This window comes from Eriocheir sinensis, chromosome 32, assembly GCF_024679095.1.
Source record: "Eriocheir sinensis breed Jianghai 21 chromosome 32, ASM2467909v1, whole genome shotgun sequence".
Classification (NCBI taxonomy): domain Eukaryota; kingdom Metazoa; phylum Arthropoda; class Malacostraca; order Decapoda; family Varunidae; genus Eriocheir; species Eriocheir sinensis.
Genome location: NC_066540.1, coordinates 4,986,124 through 5,006,989, shown reverse-complemented (window position 1 = coordinate 5,006,989; position 20,866 = coordinate 4,986,124). Strand labels below are relative to the sequence as shown.

At 41.6% G+C, this 20,866-nt stretch overlaps 1 protein-coding gene across 12 annotated transcripts in view; it reads left to right on the top strand.

The window, feature by feature from the left end:
- The first annotated feature begins 460 nt into the window (after positions 1-460).
- The window catches only part of LOC127006077 (uncharacterized), a 115,903-nt gene continuing 95,497 nt past the window's right edge, over positions 461-20,866 (top strand). For 7 of the 12 annotated variants that reach the window (XM_050875574.1, XM_050875573.1, XM_050875568.1 and 4 more), the window contains exon 1: positions 462-671. The gene's annotated coding sequence lies outside the window, so the exon portion shown is untranslated. Of the gene's footprint in view, positions 672-20,866 lie in introns of all 12 variants that reach the window. The other 5 variants (XM_050875571.1, XM_050875566.1, XM_050875565.1 and 2 more) reach the window with 1 other exon arrangement.

The window sequence follows — 20,866 nt, the reverse complement described above, 5'->3', positions numbered from 1 at the left end:
TATTCACTAGTTTCTGACGCCTAACTTACATCAGGAATTAGCTATTTTATCGATAATTATAAAGGAATCAAGTTATTGGGGCCTAGGAGAGAGTTTATGGGTCGGAAATCGGTATATATTATAGGAGGCTGAGTACGAAAAGAGCAAGACCAAGACCAATCAATTAAGGTTTGCGTGAATGTGTGTATGAATGTGAATGCAAGCAATTACAGGTGGTCTGAGTCCCGCAGCAAAGTGTGTCAGATGTGTGGCAGGGGTGTGGATGAAAATGTCGTGCATGTGATACTGGTTTGTGGGAGGTACCGGAGAGAAAGGACGGAGATGATGAGGGTGGCACTGAGTGAGATGGGCTGGGATGTATATGGGATGTAAATGGGAATGGATGCTGCTGCTGCTGGGACTGAGTGATGAAGCAAATGACAGAATTATAGAAGCCATGAAGAGTTTTCTGGAAAAGATGTGGTGTACAAGACATAGGGAATTGGAAGATTTGTAATGGATACTGTTTGTGTTGTTTTATTTTTACAGGTTGTGCCAATACGAAGGCCTGACTCTCCAACGGGTCACCTGTACAGCAAGAGCAAGAGGAAGTTGCGCGCGCATCGAGGCAGCCTCTCTTTTGTCTCAACATTGCAACCCGCGGGGGCACAGCCGACGTCATCTTTAATCAGGTAATATCCATGTAAATAATCATTTCCGCGACGCGTCCATTATATCGTGAATTCTATAGGCCTTCGTTCAGGTGCCCAGGAGGGTAATGATGTCAGGGAAGCGGAAATTACGTGTAACAGGTGGTTCGGTGTGGTTGCTTGGGCACATGGCTACAGGTCTCGTAAACCTCCCACGCCCATGCCTTCACAAGCTATGCGCGGTGTGGTTGCTTAGGCACATGGCTGACAGGTCTCGTAAACCTCCCACGCCCATGCCTTCACAAGCTATGCGCGGTGTGGTTGCTTAGGCACATGGCTGACAGGTCTCGTAAACCTCCCACGCCCATGCCTTCACAAGCTATGCGGGCGTGTCTGAAACTCGAGGTTAGGTTAGACCCAGCAAACACATGTACGTCGGGTCTTCAGCCGGCCGTCGTGTGTTTAACGTTGCGGTGGCCCGACGGTGCAAAACGCCGTCAGCCCCATGTCATTTTTGCTCATCGTTACAATGGAGGGAGGCCCGACGTAGTATGCCTCCCATATGCCGATCATATGCCGCCCATTTGCCGCTCCTTGCCTCCCATGTGCCGATCATATAATATGCTAGCCCCAGCCCCCACTCACCCACTTCCATAGCTGGGCACGATAACAGAAAACCTTATTCCCGATAACTGATAATGGAAAACCTTATCGGTGATAACCGATATTCGTTAACTGGAGACATAAATATAGGCGATAACCGATACCCGATATAAATCCACAATTCCGATACTAGCTAGCGATAAGTCCGATAGGCGAAAACGATACTACATTGATATTTCAAATAAAAAAAAAACGATGAATTCAAATTTTCATTATCTGTATTTTAGAAAACTTACAAAACCTGAAAACCACACGTTTACAAACACTGGTCTCTCGTGAACTGCGTATGCTCAGACCAGCAAGCGTTGACCTGTACAGTCTCACAAAGCTTTTTAACCGTAATTAAGAGTTGCTGGAAGGCTGAATCAGACATACAGTACCACTACCACAATCCCCGCTGTTTCTAGAACGACACTCTGTACGAGTTGTATTTATATGTACAGAGTGTCGTTCTAGAAACAGCGAGGATGGTGGTAGTGTATGTCTGATTCAGCCTTCAACTTATAATGTTAAAAGCTTTGTGAACAACTGGTCTGAACGTAATGCAGTTCACGAAGACCAGTGTTTGTAAACAAAAGCGGCAGCTTTTGACGATGGGACACCAAATAACACAGCAGAAAAAAGTAGAGATTATCGCTAGTTTGGTTACAAAAGTAACGAAGATACCGACATATATTTAAATAAGTAGCGGATGGCCGATAACCCGATTTTGTTATCAGCGATAAAGTATCGCGATAACGCCCAGCTATGCCCGCTTCCCCCTTCACCTTTACCACAAGCCACACTGGCTTACACACACACACACACACACACACACACACATATATATATATATATATATATATATATATATATATATATATATATATATATAGAGATATATATATATGTATATGTATATATATATTCACAAAAATTACAGCACCACGTATACATAAGGACAAAAGAAATAAATGTATTGCAACGACTTAAATTATAACTATAATTGTAAATATAGTATATTAGTTACTTAACTAGACCAATAAAAAATGAATTTGCATGAAAAATTATACCATGTTACAAATTACTTTTGCATGTCACTTGTAAATCAAACTAAGTAAGAATCTTGAAGATTATAACAAAATTAGTCACCCAATATATTTATTATTGGTGATAATGAAACTTCATTGTCCACTTTGAGTTTATGAATGATTATATTACAACAGTAATATATATATATATATATATATATATATATATATATATATATATATATATATATATATATATATATATATATATATATATATATATATATATATATATATATATATATATAATATATTGCAATTAAAGGTTAGATCTGTTAGAGCTACATACTAAAAAAAGAAAGCAAAATTTGAATTCACCAAATCCATCTGGCGCCGCTTGGTGAGCATTTTTTTAATTTTTTTTATATTTTTTACAAATTCAAATACGATAATGTTTGCAATATCTTTTATTTACTTTGTATGTTTATTATTTCTTTTATTATTATTATTATTATTATTATTAGACATGGGGTAATCGTAATCTGTAATCGTAATCAGTTACAATCAATTACAGTTTTCAAGTATTCGTAATTGTACTCGATTACCCTCTTGTTTTTTGCTAAGTAATCGTTATTGAATACATTAATAATGTAATCGTAATTGTGATTACTTCTGCGATTACATTAGCAAAGTTTTAGTTAACCCGGTAGCTGCAGGGAACATATATGTTAAAGGCCCCTCAAAGCGAATTAATGACAAAAAATCATCACTCACGCAAACCATTTCATAATATATAGTACCAATGCATTTGTGATCAGTTTGTGCATCATCTATTTGAGGGGTTTATATCATGGTAAAAATTTGGCCCATCACTGGTACATGGTAAAGCCACAAATTTGGCCCGTCGCTGTTACCGGGTTAATAGTTTCTCGCACAGCAAGTATGTATTCTAAATATCTGTGTATGAAATTTGCAAGTTCACCTTTCAGTCCTTCCTGTAATCGCGATTGTAATCACGATTAATACATCATGTAATCGTAATCGTAATCAATTACACCTAATTTTATTGTAATCGTAATCGTGAAAATATGAAGTAATCGTAATCAATTACATAACATAAGTAATCGCAACATGTCTTGTTATTATTATTATTAGTAGTAGTAGTAAAAGTTTTAGTAGTAGTAGTAGTATCATTATAATAAGTAGGCTAGTAGTAGGGTTCACAGGAATGACAACCCCCCCCCCAGATCTCGTGAATCTTTGAAAGGGCGCAATTTAGGTCCTTCTATTGAAAGAAGTTGAATAATGCAGAGTGGAGTCGTCGGCGTATGAGTGGACAGGACAGTTTGTTATGGAAAGTAGATCATTGATGAATAACAGGAAGAGAGTGGGTGATAGGACAGAGCCCTGTGGAACACCACTGTTGATAGGTTTAGGGGAAGAACAGTGACTGTCTACCACCACAGAGATAGAATGGCCAGAAAGGAAACTGGAGATAAAGGAACAGAGGGAGGGATAGAATCCGAAAGAGGGCAGTTTAGAAAGCAAAGACTTGTGCCAGACTCTATCGAAGGCTTTCGATATGTCTAGCGCAAGAGAGAAAGTTTCACCGAAACGGCTAGGAGAGGATGACCAAGAGTCAGTTAAGAGAGCAAGAAGATGGCCAGTAGAACACCCCTTGCGGAATCCATACTGGCGATCAGGTTAGAAGTGGAAAGGTGCTTTTGAATCTTCCAGTTAAGGATTGACTCAAAAGCTTTAGATAGACAGGAAAGTAAAGCTATGGGGCGGTAGTTTGAGGGATTGGAATGGTCACCCTTCTTAGGCACAGGCTGTACAAAAGCATACTTCCAGCAGGAAGGAAAGATAGATGTTGATAAGCAGAGACGAAAGAGTTTGACCAGGCAGGGTGTCAGCACGGAAGCACAGTTTTTAAGGACAATCATTTCCATTAGGTCCATAAGCCTTCTGAGAGTTGAGGCCATAGAGGGCATTTAAAACATCATTATGAAGAATTTTAGTAGCAGGCATAAAGGAGACAGAGGGGGTATGAGTAGGAGGAATATGCCTTGAATCGTCTAGGGTGGAGTTCTTACAGAAAGTTTGAGCGAAGAGTTCAGCCTCAGAGATAGATGAGACGGCAGTGCTCTTGTCAGGGGGAAGAAGAGGAGGGAAAGAGGAAGAAGTGAAATTGGTGGAGATATTTTTGGCTAGGTGCCAGAAGTCACGGGAAGAATTAGAAAAAGCAAGGTGTTGACATTTTCTGTTGATGAAAGATGTTTTGGTAAGTCGGAGAATAGATTTGGCACGATTCCGGGCTGAAATGTAAAGTTCATGGTTAGTAGGAGTGTGAAGGCTCTGGTACCTTTTGTGAGCTGCCTCTCTATCTTTAATAGCACGAGAACAAGCATGATTAACCCTTTCATTGCTAAACGCTTGCAGCGGGCGTTAGGCGTATTTACTGATGGCGCTAAACGCCCGCTGCAACCTCCAGCCGCACTCAAATATCCTGCATATGAGAGTGTTCCAACACTAATTCTCACAACACAAGATTGCCAATTGAGTGGGTTCTTCACTAAATTTGGTGGAAAATCATGTCAGCCCAGCACGGAGAAAATCTACGGACGAGCAACTGGTGGATGTTAATTGTTGACCAATATAGCAACATTTTTGCATAGCTTCACCTATCACATGACTGATATTTTGACCAAATAGTTGTAAATTTTGCAGTTAGCAATGCTGCCCTCCCAGCACCCCATCATCAAGAGATCTACAGTAGTTGCCTTACGGCTGACCGTCATGCTCGTATAAATGTACGTCTTCACAGGCAACACCCCCGGAACGTGCCTGTACTTTCGCAGGAGAGACTTACATTACTGAATCGTATAGATCTTGGCCTCCTCTTTCCAATGGTGTTTTTGTTTTTAGCTGTGATGAATAGTTTTTGAGATACAGCGGTTAAAAGAGCGAGCACTAGCGTCACTTGCTGGTGTTGTTAAAAGCTCGCTGTGAGTGCCAGTCGCACTCACATCAAAAAACACCCCCTGAACGTGCCTGTACATTCGCAGGAGAGGCTTACATAACCGAATCTTATAGATCTTGGCCTCCTCTTTCCAATGGTGTTTTTGTTTTGTAACTGTGATGAATAGTTTTTGAGATATAGCGGTTTAAAGAGATCCCCTTCCCCTGCTGGGGTGCCCGAGCGTGCCTGAGGGGATAGTCTCGTTGCAAGCGCTTAGCAATGAAATGGTTAAACCAAGGCTTTTTAGCATGAGGAGTAGAGAAAGAACATGGGCGCGGTATTTTAAAATGCTGGCTTACACTCGGGATTTAAATGATTTTAAAGACCACTGATTAAACTGAAATGTTGGTAGATATATGTAAGGAGGCTGTTAGATAATTATATAAGTTTTATATGTGTACAGTAAATAAGGTATGTTGAGGGAGAGAAAGTACTGCTGGCAATTAATGCTACCAACATGCATCTTGGATTACAGGGATTAATTTATAAAAACTCTACAAAATTATCTCAACAAATTATCAATAGATTTGGAAATATACCATATAGAAACACATGATACAAATGTAATGGTATCCTCTTAACTAAAAAAAAAAATATGGTCATGCTAAATTTTATAGCAAAAATAAAGAAGCATGAAATAATTGAAAATAAACAAAACATTTTGAGTAAAATAAAAAACATGATGATGCTCAATAACAATGGATTAAAGAATTATCCTCACTGCTTGAATTGAAGTACAGCACTCTCAGATCTATAAAGTTCATCCTCACAACAAGGGCAGATTAAAAAAAAAAAAAAAAACTTTAAGAAGTTATTGATGGCAAACATAAACAAATACAAACAAATCCTTTTCCTTGACATTTAGAAGAAAAAAAAACTAACAGGACACAATCATCACAACAGTATTCATCTTTATAATCAAATCCCACAGGTAGGCACCAGGGACATGTCCAGTGGGGACATCTTTGGGTCTCACATCCAACCCATTTTGACTGTAAAACTACCCTTTCATCATCCCAGTCCATGCCACATCCATTGCAGGTCTGGTCCTCCATTAGACCTACATTTTCTTCACCTGTTTCAGAAATCCTGGTTTGCTTCTTGTCTTTGGTGGATTTTTAATTTGTAGCTGACCCTTTACCTTTACCCTTGCCCTTAGGAGCATCAGTCTTTCGACGATTCGTTGCTTTAGCATTAATTTCTGTTTGCTGCCTCTCAATATCCTGCTGTACATTCTCAGCAGTCATGACTCGAGCTTTAGACTATTCTCAGTGGTCGTTTACGACCCCGAGGTATTTCTTCTGCAGGAGGGAAGGGGATCTGAGAAGTTTCAGTAGATAGAATACCACAGGCAAATAGTGTGTTGGTGTTGGGATTTTGAGGACTTATGACCTGGGTAGGACTGTGTGTACTATTGGATTTTAATTCCTCATTTATAGTGATATGTACTGAGCTGGTAGAGGCATACTGCCTACAGAATCTGCTCAGCACAGAGCAATAGAGTCTGCTGATGAGCCAGGCTCTTCCTGAGGGATGTCATGAAGTGTCTGAATATCATCTGTTATGTTTTCCTCAGTTTGTGTGGCAGCATCTATTGCAGAGCTAGTTGGTGGCTCAGCAAGGTCAATGTTAGTGTCTGGAAGGAGCTTATTTCTTAGGAGTAGACTTTTATCTATTGGGAGGTTTTGCATTTTCTTTATTTTGCTCTCAGCAGCTTAAGAATGATTTAATTTCCTGTTAAATAATTGTTATTTTAAGTACCTGTAGCTATTTTCACTTCTGGTCTCAAGATAAGTGATTTAGAGATGCCTTCTCGTTGGAAGTAGCACCAAACTGCCCCGAGCACCGAAACCATTGTAAACAAAGTCTCCCCGGCCGGGCACTGCTCCTGTCTCTCGACCCTCTAGAGTTGCCCTCGGCGCCTTCAGGTCATCTCCCACCCTGGCCCTGCAGGCAGAGGCAGGCCTTCCTTCACTAGACCACAGGCGCAACACCAAGACGGTCACCACCTATCACAAAGTGACAACCTCTCCTCACTCCTCGCCAGTCCATCCCAAGACGGACGTGACCCGCTCCCTGACACCGCATACATAGTGCCACTGCCCGTGGTGCCCCACACAACCTGACACACAAACAAATAAGGGAAGCCTGACACCAGAACACTTCATGCTGCACTGCCTGATATTTCACTCTTCACACCCTGGCCTTCACTCCCTTCCCACCCTTCCCACAAACAAAGTGACTGTGAAAGCGGTCCACAGTACATATGGTGGTAAATCTTGGGAATAGCGGCTCCTAGTGGGTGCGCGTTTAGGGCACGGTGTGGTGGTAATTACAACATTTACGACGGGGTTTTAACAAGCAGACAGGCGTGTTTATGTCACAAGGGGTGTATTTTTCCACGCTGACCTCACAATTTCTTCCAAGTCGATGGGCGATGAGACTGCGAGCTCTGGGGTGAAGAAAGGAAAGAGCCCGTGCGGTAAAATACACCCCTTGTGACAAACACGCCTGTCCGCTTGTCAAAACCCTGTCGTATGTGCTAGTAATGTTGTAATTACCACCACACCGTGCCCTAAATGTGCACCCGCTAGGAGCCGCTGTTCCTAAGATTTACCCATATGGTAGCAATATGAATAAAATAAAGCTTGTGGTTACTGTGTCTCACCACTTTTAAACATGCATCGGCTAATCTTGAAGCAACGGCAGCCATCTCGCTTAAGGTTAACACTGACTTTGTGTTGTATTTAATTTCTCTTTGAGTTCACTGGTTTTGTTAACGTGTCTGTACTGCAGCGACTTGCCTGATGGGTGAGCCTCCCATAAATCACTCTGCGAGCGGGGGTACTTCTTTAAGATGGGCGACTGGTTAAGGATCGAGTGGCTCTCCCACCTTGCTGGTCGCGGTTTCGATCCCTGGCGCTGGCAAAACCTTTCCTCGTCTGGATTAATTTCTCGTGTGTTTCGTTGCACACAGAAGTCGTATTGGAGTGTAGTAAAGAGTAAATTCTGGCATTTCAGGTCATTATCTCATCCCCTACTCGACCAACGGCTCGTTTCATATTCATATCCTAGTGACCTTCGGATCTCCCAGAAATCAATGGAAAAGATTTTAGAAATTAAAACAAATGTGAAAGACTGGAATATGCTTGGGAACTCGCATTGCCACGGGTGGTGCAAACCCGTGGCTCACCACTGTAGCTTACTCTGCCACTGGTGAAATTGATGTACTGCATATTTATCATTGAAAATAAACTTGCAAGGTCTAAACTAACCTAACCTGACCTAATGTACCTATGGGCTTTGTCGCTCATGGCCACATGGACTCCCACACATTTTGTGGCTGTTTTCACAGCTGTTTTGATCTCTACACTCTTTCCCAGTGATTTTTGGGAGGTTTGAAGATACATGTACAATTCTTATATATATGACAATAAAAATAGTAGTTTATCAAGTAGGAGATGAAATATCAGCACATCAGGTTAGGTTAGGTTAGATCTAGTCGGGTTAGGTAATTTATATTTATTTTGTTAACTTTAATTGATTACCATTGATATGTGCTATTCACTTTACACTGTGCCTTTGTTATCAATGGAGGGGAATATGGAGTGCATCATCTATATTTTTCATAAACGAACTTAAGAAATCTATATTAATCTAATTTTACGTTCCTAACTCAACATAACCCTTTAGGTTGGAATATGTTACATGGGTATTAATTATGAGTAGCTCATATTTCAAGTTGTCATTCCCCTTATTTGTTTAAATTATATGACTGATTGAGGTTGCATACTTTTTGGAACTTGTACACATATTACTTAATGAATAACCTTATTCTCATTGATTATGTTGCTAGTGGACCACATAAGCTTTATGTAAATGGATATTATGCTCTTTTCCAGTTACTTTACTACTGCCGGATATGTCATAATAAACTGAAAAATATTGTGTATATTTTATTTAAAACATAGTCTTGATTTATGAAGTATTTACACATCTATGACAAATGGCAGCAGCAAATTGATGAGCCTTTTTTTTAATATCCATTTAAAAAAAAAGAGGAGGCTGGTGTGAAGATGGGTAAATATAACTATACCACAAAAACTGAGTAAAAGTTTTCATTTCAAGTCAGTTACAACAAAATAAAATAATAATGTAATGATACTATGTTATGATATCAATAATAATAACCCTAATCCTTACAATAGTAACGGTAATAATAATAATAATGTGCATAGCCTATGGTCCATTTCATTTCATGTTAATGAGCATAGCGGGAATTTTGATAATTGTTCCACCTGCGCATTTTAGTTTGTGAATACGTGAAGTTCAAATGTTGTGATAGACATTTCAGCTGATTTTTCAATAATATATTGGGGAGGCAGTGGCGGAGTGGTTAGCGTGCCGGCGCTGTGTCCGAGAGATCCAGGAAGGACGCGGGTTCAAATCCTGGCCGTCACACAGCTGGGATTTTTCAGTCACTGCCGAGTGGGCCAAGACTACCCACATGCTGCCCTGAAGACCGCCGATCAACCCGGACTCTAGATTACCTCTCCAAAGAGAGCTTCAAAGATGAGCTCTGGGGCGCTGTATGAGCCAAAACAAGAGGGTGCCTCTATAAAACACTCGCCTGCGCTACAATGGGCTGGGCCGACTATCAGGCCCCACCAGTGAAAAAGCCTAACGGTGCAATAGGCCACGACAAAAAAAAATCCTTCAAAATCCCTAACAAACCACTTGGCATTGATAATAATATACCATAACAAGAACACAAAAGACAAGCTTGTATTAAACGGAATAGTCAGATCATACCCGAAGGATCTATGACTCCTCAAGTGCCTATAATTCATATCAGTTCAGGTACATTAAATGATCTGGCTGTGTAAGTGCAATTCAAGGGTATTTTAATAATTTCTTGCATGTAAATAACAAATAGTATTCAAAGTAACATGAAATAGTCAATACTGTTTGTTGATTGTGATTATACCTAGGCTGCTTTGAATATGACCCATGTTATAAATAAATCCACTAAACTTGCATACAAACACTGACGGAGCCAGACGTCATTTTATGTACCTACAATGAGATGAATTAAAGTTACTTGAAAGGTTGTAAATCGTTCGTGTATGATCTGACAATACAGTTTGATAAAAGCTTGTCTTTCGTGTGCTTGTGTGGTATATTAAGTACCCCGTCACCTGAACTCCCCTGTTCTCGAGGTACAGTTTGAGTTCTGGGACCGAATACTGGGAATAAATATGATTCATAGGTATGTGCAAGACACCGTGGGCAATGCTCCCACGTACGTGACCTTCTTTTTCCATTGGGAGTGTTTTATAGAGGGTCAGTTATGCTGTGGGGCCACGGCCTCCACAGCCCCTCCACCCAATGTTTGTTTACATTTGTCGCCGCTTCTTCTTCTTCTTCTTTTTTAGACCTGATCGCACGCCAGGGGCCTCAGGCGGCGAAGAGGCGAACTGATAGCCAATACAGTCCATTGCTTTTCCTAAATGAACTATCTTTCCCAACTTTGACTTGAAGCTCTTGTACACAGCTACATCAAGAGGCTGACAGATATGAGTAGTGTGTGGGGCAAGAGCAAATAGTGTAACATTATTTTTACAAGTCAGTTCAATAACCTGTGGGGAACAGTGAGAAATATGCCCATCAAACAAAAGCAGGACTGGCCGTTCAGCTGTGGGACGATTATGAGGTAGGAATAGTTGCTGAAACCATGTGAAAAAGAGATCACAATCCTTAAAGCCAGATTCTTGCTTACCATAAAGGCAACCATCAGGCCCATCCTTTGCATACTTGCCTCCTGGAAAAGAATTCTTGAATATTATGAAGGGTGGTATGGCATGTCCAGCAGCTGACACACAGCAATGAATACTTATGTGTTTTGATGAGGCAACATCCCTAGAGTGAGCATGCTTCATTCTTTTGGGAATAACTACCCTCTGTGTACATTTATTTAAATCTACAATGCTTTCATCACAATTGTGGATATCTTGAGGTCTATAAATATCCACACTTATTTAGATGTTCCTTAATTAAGAAGCTGAAAGTAGTCCCTGATAGTGTCAACTGTAGAGTGGCCTCCCTCTGTCCATCCTGTCAGGTCGTCTCAACTTGGTGGCATCGGGATATTTGTGCCAAAATGACCTCTGCCATCCTTCACAAGGACCTGATGATCCAAACACTTACCTTCCATTTATTTTATCTATACACCAAGCAAGCATCAAAATTTGATTAATAGTCAGAGGAAATCCCCTCCCAGCCATGTAGCCAATATAGTTGCACAAGTCTCTCTCCTGTCCTGGTGTCAAAGCCCTTTTCCTCCCTGTCTTGCAATCATCACTAACTTAGCCATGTAACCTGTCAGTTGTTGTCTTCCTTGGTACGTTAAAAGTCCTGGCAGCCTCAGAAGGAGTAACTTGATCTTCCCTGCATGCTTTGAGGGCATGTTGCATGTCCTCTGGAGACCATTGGGAGTGTTTTTTGCCTACTCTTATTGGCCGAGATGGCTTCTAGGGATTAGGCACGATTGTAAGCTAAAAGAGAAACATGATGAAAATTTTTAATAGAAGGCATCATGACAACCTGAGTTCTTTGGTAATATGGTGAAAATCATAAAATGCGTCATTAATTTCGTCATTTATTTCGCCAGCGTCATCAGTTTCGCCAATTTCTTACATATAGTATCGTTTATTTCGCCATTTCAGTAAATTCAAATAAACAAAATTTGGCAAACAATATCGTGATCAAAGACAGATGACACGCACCTTAACTCCTCGGCTGCTGGACAGGCACTGAATCATAATGGGAAGACGCTGTTACATGAAAAAATTGTCATCGCCTGAACATACTTGTGGTGGTGTGGGTGCATTGCTCGACTGTGCAGAAAACAACAGCTGATGCCGCCTGCCTTATTTATTTTTTTATGTGCATTTCATTGACAGTACAGCATTGTGGTGTATATTTTCGAATTCCTGAGACATTCATTATGTGATAACACATTTGTATTGTGTGCTTTTAACTATTATTTATTTAATTATTATTTATTAAGAAAACTGTAGCCACCAATTCTCAAAATCGGGCGAAATTAGTGATGTGCACGGTACTTAAAGTAAAAAAATAAATAAATCTAAATTATTAATTAGGGCCACTTTCACAGTCATGTTTGTTTTGATCGTTACCAATGAGTGGCGATCGCTGCTACCAACAATAAATCCACGTTCACAGTCGCCTTTCATGGCGCTGTTTGTTTGCATAGTACCAGAGATTGGAACCTCTGGTAACGGAGCTCTGGTAGCCGTGGGGGCTCCCCAATGGGGCTTACCAATAACATTAATTAGTAAATAGTACAAATTCTTGCCCTCAATTGGTTATATTATTTCTTTAAATGGTTGTAAAAAAATGTTACACACTATACGGCAACACGTTGCACGGCTTCAGTGGTAATATGAGAAAACAATTAGAAGACTTTGAATGACTTGAACTCACTTCACCTGCTGACAGTAAATGTCCTGCTGAGAATGTCAGTTTGATTGACTGAATGTTTATTGTTGCAAAATGCACAATAAACGAGAAGGGAGGACTTTAATACATATCACCAATATTCACTTGTTATGCCTTCTTGGTCAAACTCTCGTATTATTCTAGATAGCCTCATATGTATGTATATGCATAGGGCATACATATAATGAAATCAGCCATGTTATGTAATGAATCAATGTGAAGCCTGCTAAATAAGTGTGAATAATGAACAAATGTAATGAATATATACAGGTGAAGAGACACTCTTGCTGACATCTGCTAAATAATAGAACTTTATTGCTTGTCACCATTTTTAAATAAATTTTCACCTATTATCTCTAGGAAATATTAGGCTATCAGCAGATTTGAGTGGTGTATTACAGCGAGACACTCCACATTTTTCATCATATCTGTTCTTCTCAGTTATTCTTTATTTATTCTTCACGTTTACTCTTTGTACATTTATTTTTCACATTTATCCTTCATAATCCTCCGTTAGCTGATGTAATGCTGACATTTCCCTCCGCTCTGGCATACCAACACTGCCGAATCACGCGCCTTCGTCTTGTCATGATCGTTACCACGCTGGTAGTCAACGATACCACGAAAACAACGACTGTGAAAGCGGATCGAGGCGATGGTAACGGCTGCTACCAGGCCTTTGGTTAGGTTTTTATTTATTTATTTATTTATTTATTTATTTATTTTTTTTACGTTGTTGCCTATTGCGCCGGTAGGCATCTTCCCGGTGGGGCCTGATGGTCGGCCCAAGGCTTCTTCCAGGTGGGGCCTGATGGTCGGCCCAGCCCGTTCTGGCGCAGGCGAGTGTTTATAGTGGCGCCATCTTGCATTGGCTCGTGCTGCCCCCCGGAACTCGTTCTTGATTCACTTGGACGGCTTCCTCTAGAGTCCGGGTTGATGGGTGGTCTTCAGGACAGCATGTGGGTAGTTTTAAGCCACTCGGCGGTGACTGAAAAATCCGAGTGGTAGTGTGGGGATTCGAACCCGCGTCGTCCATCACGCGGTGAATGTGGGCCCAGTACGCTACCATTTCGGCCACCGCCTACCCAGATGATTGTGAAAGCGGCCCTTAGTCCTTATAAAATTGTCACTTTTTTATAGCTGTTGGCTGCTACTATCCTGTAAATTACTGGCATAAGTAGTATGTTGTGAAGTCCTGTAGCTCAGCATCCCCATGTTTAACTGTCCGGAGCCATTCTTTCACCACCTATTCCAGTAGGGATGTACCCATGTATCGGTATCGGCTGATTTTCTGTTGATGCTACCGACACTTGAAGGAGTTTTGTTCGTCGCATGTCACTTGTTGCAAATAATTTTGTTGAACAGAAATTGGATTTTCAAAATTTTTGAAAAAAATATTAGAAAAGTGAAATTATCTAGTATCATGATACTACATAGTTTGGAATTTCCCGTGATTTAATTTTCATCACTTTAAATGATAAGATTCATATTACTTTGAATACAAGTATATAATACTTAGTATACAATATAGCCTTTGGTACTGCAGATGCGTACAATACAGGTTTAGTAGCTTCGGCGCGGGATTGGCAGCCCCTCCACTCGCCTCATCAGCCTTGCCAGTCATACAATAATTATTGTACATATACAGAAATCCGACTGTTTGTATCATGTACAATAACGCCTGTACGATAATATGATAATCCCGGAATTTGTACAATAATTCACTGGAGATGTCAAATAATTTTATTATTCAATTTAAACATTTTTCTCTCTTGGCTGCTGAGCATGTAGTGTGTGGGTGACGCAAATGCTGGTCTGATACACGTACCATTCACATTCTGCTCCGTCTTCTGAGTTAGCCTCTCTACGTATCTGTCAACCTGTCAGAATTTAGCCAGCGCCCTTTGGCTGCGTTCAGTGAACGGATTGATTTTAACACTGACCAAACGTGCTTTTTGGAAGTTATATCGTAACTATAGAAATTACAGTACAGTACCCTCTCGAGTTTCGCGCTATCCGAGTTTCGTGATCCACAAGTTTCGCGGTTAGTCCTAAATTCTTACCATCATGAGTTTCGCGCATTATCACCCTGAGTTTCGTGCTGCTTTGACACGTCACGCACACTACCTTTAAAGTTAGTATCACACTGGACGTTTTCCTCCAAACATTGTGGCTGTGGCAAGAGAGAGAGAGAGAGAGGGAGAGAATGGGTCGTTTTGAAGCCGCAGTTGCAGGCGGCTGCCTTATGATTGGCTGACAGTACACTCAACCCTCGATTTGCCGGACTAAAAGGGGGGAAGGCTTGTCCGGGAATGGCAAATGTCCGGCAATGGAAAATGTCCGGGGGTCTACCCCCTTGCCGGACTTTACCCTATATATGTCCGGGAAACACAACCCACCCCCGGACTACACCTCGCATAGCTGTCCTATACTGTCCTGTAATATAATATATTACCTTCTACAACATGCACATATACAACATACATATACTATATACAGGTACTGTACTGTTTTTTTTATTAGCATTTACCTTACTTACTAAAAGTTCCAGTTTTTGCGACACAGAAAGGTGCACAGGTTTAGCTGTACGCTTGGTTACTTTCTTTGGTGGGTTTTTGGGTGGCATCGTTGTGAAGAAGAGGTGTATCCACGACAAGCACGTAAGCACAACACTCGTGTGACGCGGCAGACTTGTGTACAGTCCAGTACTAGACGTGTATGTCCGCCCGCGCTGCCATCTAGTGCCCGATTTGCGAACTTTGTCTGGCGCGGTAGTTTGAAATCGACTTGTCCCGGACTTTTTTTTTTATTTTTTATTTTATTTTTTATTTTATTTTTTTTACCCCACGGACTCTTGTCCGGCAAATCCGAAATCCGGCAAATGGAGGCCCGGCAAATCGAGGGTTGAGTGTACTGAAAACACACTTGTGATTCGCTGGGAGTCCGATGACGTCATCGCCGACGCTCACCTTATCAGCGGCTTCACTGCCTTGAGGCGGTGTCACAATGGCCGTTTCCATCTAACCGTTGGGGCTTCGGGCTACGCCCGTACGCCCAACTGGAAGCGAGTTCACGGTTATCCGTAAGCTGGTGTCACACTGAGCCCTTTTCTTCCCACCGCGTTGACGGTAGCTTGGGCAACAGGCAAATCCAACTTTTCCAGGTGTATGTCACACACGGCTAAGGTCGGTTGCCCGTATCCACATCCACAACGTAAACAATGCACTTGCCCTGTAGCCTATCAACTTGGTGTCGTCTGCTAAAGTAAGGGCTGTCGGGCGTTGTCTGCTAAAGTAAGGGCTGTCGGGCGTTGTCTGCTAAAGTAAGGGCTGTCGCGGCTTGTGCTGCCATTACCCAAGTTATGGACTTGTTGCTGCAGTTAAAATACAGTTGTGGGTGTGGCATGCCTGTGTTTCCTCCATGCCAGTTCTCATTGTCACCACTGCGTGTGTGTGGCTAACCCACCCATCTTGACTCAACCACATAAACACATGGATTGAATAACAACACACACACACACACACCAGACTCATTAGGAACCATTGCAGATGTTTCTGACAAACAGAAACGACCACCATTTCTTGAGTGTGTTGAACGTATTTGGTGAGTGGCTCACATGAACCGAACCTGGCTCTTGGCAAGAAGAGAGCAGTCGTCTTTAACACTGCTCTCTTCTTGCCATTGGGTATGTTTGGTTTGTGTGAACCACTCACTATTAAGTTCTAACACACTCTAGAAAATGGCAAAGCCATTTTTGTTTGTGAGAAACATCTGCTATGGTTCATGATGAGTCGTGTGTGTGTGTGTGTGTGTTGTTACTTGATCCACGTGTTTATGTGGTCGGAGTCTAGATGGGTGGGTTGGCCGCTCACGTGCAGTGGTGACAATAAGAACTGGCACAGGCACGCCACACCCACAACAGCTTCTTCCTTTCATTTAACTGCAGCAACAAGTCCATAACTTGGGTAATGACAGCACAAGCCACAGCAGCCCTTACTTTAGCAGACAACGCCATGTCGATACAGGGCAAGTGCTTTGTTTACGTTGTGGATGTGGATACGGCCAACCGACCTTGGCTGTGTGTGATGCACACTCGGAAAAGTTGGATTTGGCGTTTGCCCAAGCTGCCGCCAACGCGGTGGGATTACATACAACCGACAACTCGATCCCGGATGGGTGCACGGGGGTTGCCAATAGCCACAATGGTTAGAAGAAAACGGCTAGTGTGATACTGCCTCAAGGCAGCGAGGCCGCTGGCCGGGTGAGCGCCGGCGACGACGTCATCGGACTCCCAGCAAATCACAAGCTTGTTTTCAGAGCTCAGCCAATCGTAAGACTTTATCTGTCGCTTTAAAACAACCCGTTCTCTCTTCCTGTTTTCTTCCTTTTTCCACGGTACATTTTTGAGATAACAAGGGAGTATAGGAGGAAAAAAGTGAGCTCCAGGGGGGCAGCATGAGCCAATTATAATGGCGCCACTGTAAACAGTTGCCTGCACCATGACGGGCTCGGGGCCCACCATCAGGCCCAGATGGATAGTCTACCGGCGCCATAGCCCACATGTAAAATAAAAAAATAAAAAATAATAAAATAAAAAATCCCACTGGTCGGAACAGATAAGCTCTTTTTCAATGTTTTCAATACCTCGAGTTTAGCGCTACACCTTCGGAACGAGGCGAGCGCGAAACTCGAGAGGGTGCTGTATTTGCCTTTCGCAAAAATCCATACTCCATGTATAATCAAATAAATAGTACTACTTTATATTACTATTTTTTTCATTTGATTGTTTTTACCCATGTCTTTAAGAGACCCAAGTTTATTAATAACAAACTTGATAAAAAGAAATTCATGACTATGGACACCTTTTTTCAGGCCAGCTCTGAATACTTTTTTTTTCTTAACATTTGATATTGTCCTTTAGCTGCTGGAATTGTTGTATAAAAAAAATCAGTGCACAGGTATCGGTATTGGTCAAATATTGGGGTATCGGTATTGGTCAAAATTTTGGTATCGGTACATCCCTATTTTCCACCACGGCTCTCATATGTCTACTCATATGCCTATGGACTCACTCTGGAAATTAATAAAAAAAAGCATTATGCAGTTACACTATGCAGTAGGCTACTATATTAATAAATATTATGACAACGAATCTGCCATTGACACATAATATTACAGTATTAGGAATAATGTGAGAATGTAAGGAAAAAAAAAAAAAAAAAAGAAACCACGAGAAAACAAAGTAAAGTAGCTAGGCTATTGGGTTGTGAATGAGTCATTTCACCAGTTACAGCTAATCTTATGCACTTATTACAACTAACTACCACAGTACAGCATAAGATACATGATAAGAACTTCAGCAAACTTACTTTGCACAAAAAAGTGTTTCAAAATACAGCAGGGAAGATCAGACGGCTCACTTACCACGGGTCACACCCGCCGCCAGCTACACTGTGTCGCCGTCTAGCACTGATCGTCTGTCAGTGATCGAGATTATCAAACACATCATGATTGCCCGACTTTTTTCCTATTTCATTATGGATATAGAATTCCACTTAGTACATAATTTCATTTTAATTTACAGATATTGATAATGATAACAATGATTGATTTACTGAAAAAGTAATCGAAGAAGGATTCACGTCACTGGTGAATGTTAATAATTATTGTGTTATACATGCGTGCGCATGTGTGTGTGTGTGTGTGTGTGTAAGTGTGTGTGTGCGTGTGTGTCTGTGTGTAAGTGTGTGTGCGCATGTGTGTGTGTGTGTGTAAGTGTGTGTGTGCGTGTGTGTGTACACAAAAGTGTATGTACTATATGCCCATGGTAGTTTGCAGTTTATGGAAAGACCAATCGATTCATTATCCATCGCATAGATATCCACAATCATAAACAACATCTTTTACACACGCATTTACAGCATGTTACTGCATGAGATGATAATTAAAGTTGTTGGAGTACGGAGGCCCTCCGTCGATTTGACGTCAGAAATTTTGCTGACGGTGGCTGCCCCTCTGCCGATGGAGGCCCGACGGTTATGTTTGCTGGGAGTACAGAGGCTCTCTGTTGAACTGACGTCACAATTTTTGCCGATGGTGGCCAACCTTCTGCCGACGGAGGCCCGACGGTGACGGTTTGCTGGGTTGGGTTTTCTTTCACGTGTAGCCCCTGTTCACCCAGCAGTGAGTAGGTACGCGATGTAAGGCGAGGAGTTGTGACCTCGTTGTCGTGGTGTGTTGTGTGTGAATGGTCTCAGTCCTACCCAAAGATCGGTCACTGAGCTCTGAGCTCCTTCCGTAGGGGAACGGTTGGCTGTCTCGAGAGAGACCCGCAGCAGACCAAGAGGTGAATTACACGCACACACACACACACATACACATACATACACAGTATATTAACAAATATTCAATTCGGATTTAGAGGAGGACGATCCTGTGTAACTGAATTCGATGCTGTTTGCTGATGACACATTGCTCATTGCAGAAAATGAAAGTGACTCACAAAATTTGGTCAGTGTTTTTTATAGTGTCTGTAAAAGGAGAAAGCTGAAAGTAAATGTCAACAAAAGTAAAGTGATGGTTTGTGAGCGAAATAGAAGTGAGGTTGTTGATTTTGTATGCCCATATAGCGTGGGAATTGAATGTGAAAAAGAATGCAAAATAATTTTGAATGGTGAAGAAATGGAGGTCAATGAGTTTAAGTACCTTGGATCAGTTATATGTAAGCATAGTGATATGGAGGGAGAGATAAGAGAAAGGGCATTGCAAGGAAGAAGGGTTGGAGGGTCTTTGGGACGAATCATGAATGGCAGAAGTGTGAGCATGGAGGTAAAGAGGGATTTGAGAAATACAATACTATAGTCTGTTCACGTAAGCTAGATTCCTGGCGCCTAGGCAGGTTGGTAAGCTTGCAGCTGATTGGCTGCTCCGTTCTCCCGCTAACACTCATGTTGGACCACATCTTGCATGCTCGAGTGAAACATGTTTCTTTATTATATGCCATAGCTCACCTCATATGCGAGCTAGCCAGTTTTGGTTGACACCATCAGACTGAGCAGTGACTGTAGAATCAAGACACATTTTAAAAACTCGACAAAACAAATAAGAAAATGGTATTACGATGAGTTGAACCGTGAAGATGTTAAAAAATGTTTATAACATGGTTTACTTATGCTCACTGTTTTCAACACTTGTTCATTGACTGCAGAAATATATTATTACATGACGTAGGGAAATTTCTCGTGAACACGATAGTGTGATCAGAATGCAGTTAAAGCTCTACGTATTGAAAACACAGAGTTATTTATGGCAACATTTCACTCGCCCCAACCATCACGGCGCTCGAGACACCCTGTATGATGATGATAAAAAAAATGAGTCGCGCGCCATGATGGTTGGGGGAATTGATGAGTTATTGCCTCACATATGCAAGTGAGATGTGGGCCTGGAATGAAAGTCAGGGATCTAGAGTGCAGGCAGTGGAAATAAGTTGTTTCAGGAGTGCTTGTGGTGTGAGTAGAATGGATGGAATGAGTAATGAAAGTGTGTACAAGCGTTTTGGAATGTGTCACGGGGTTGAAGGGAAGAAGTGTGGAGTGGTGGAAGAAGTGAAGCGACAGACTTTAAAGTGGTTTGTCCACATGGAGCGAATGGAGGAGAGTAAGATGACCAGAAGTGTGAATGTGAGTGAGATGGAGGGAGGGAATGCTAGAGGACGACCTCCAGTGAAGTGGAGGGATAGGGTGCAAGAGTATGTTAGGGAAAGGGGGGAAAGATCTTTGAGAAACTTTGAGCAGGCAAGGAGGGAGTGTCTGGATAGTGAAAGTTGGAAACTTCTGCTGTGGCCATCCCCTGGTGGGAGCTCCTAGGAGCAGGCGTCCATGAAATAATGATGATGAGAGAGAAACCATTTATATAACAGTATATTAATACTCTTACGACTGTCAATGTATTTATATGATTTTTATGTGAATATTTCTCCCTCTCCTTATACTGTATCTTATTCATTTCCTTTGTTTCAT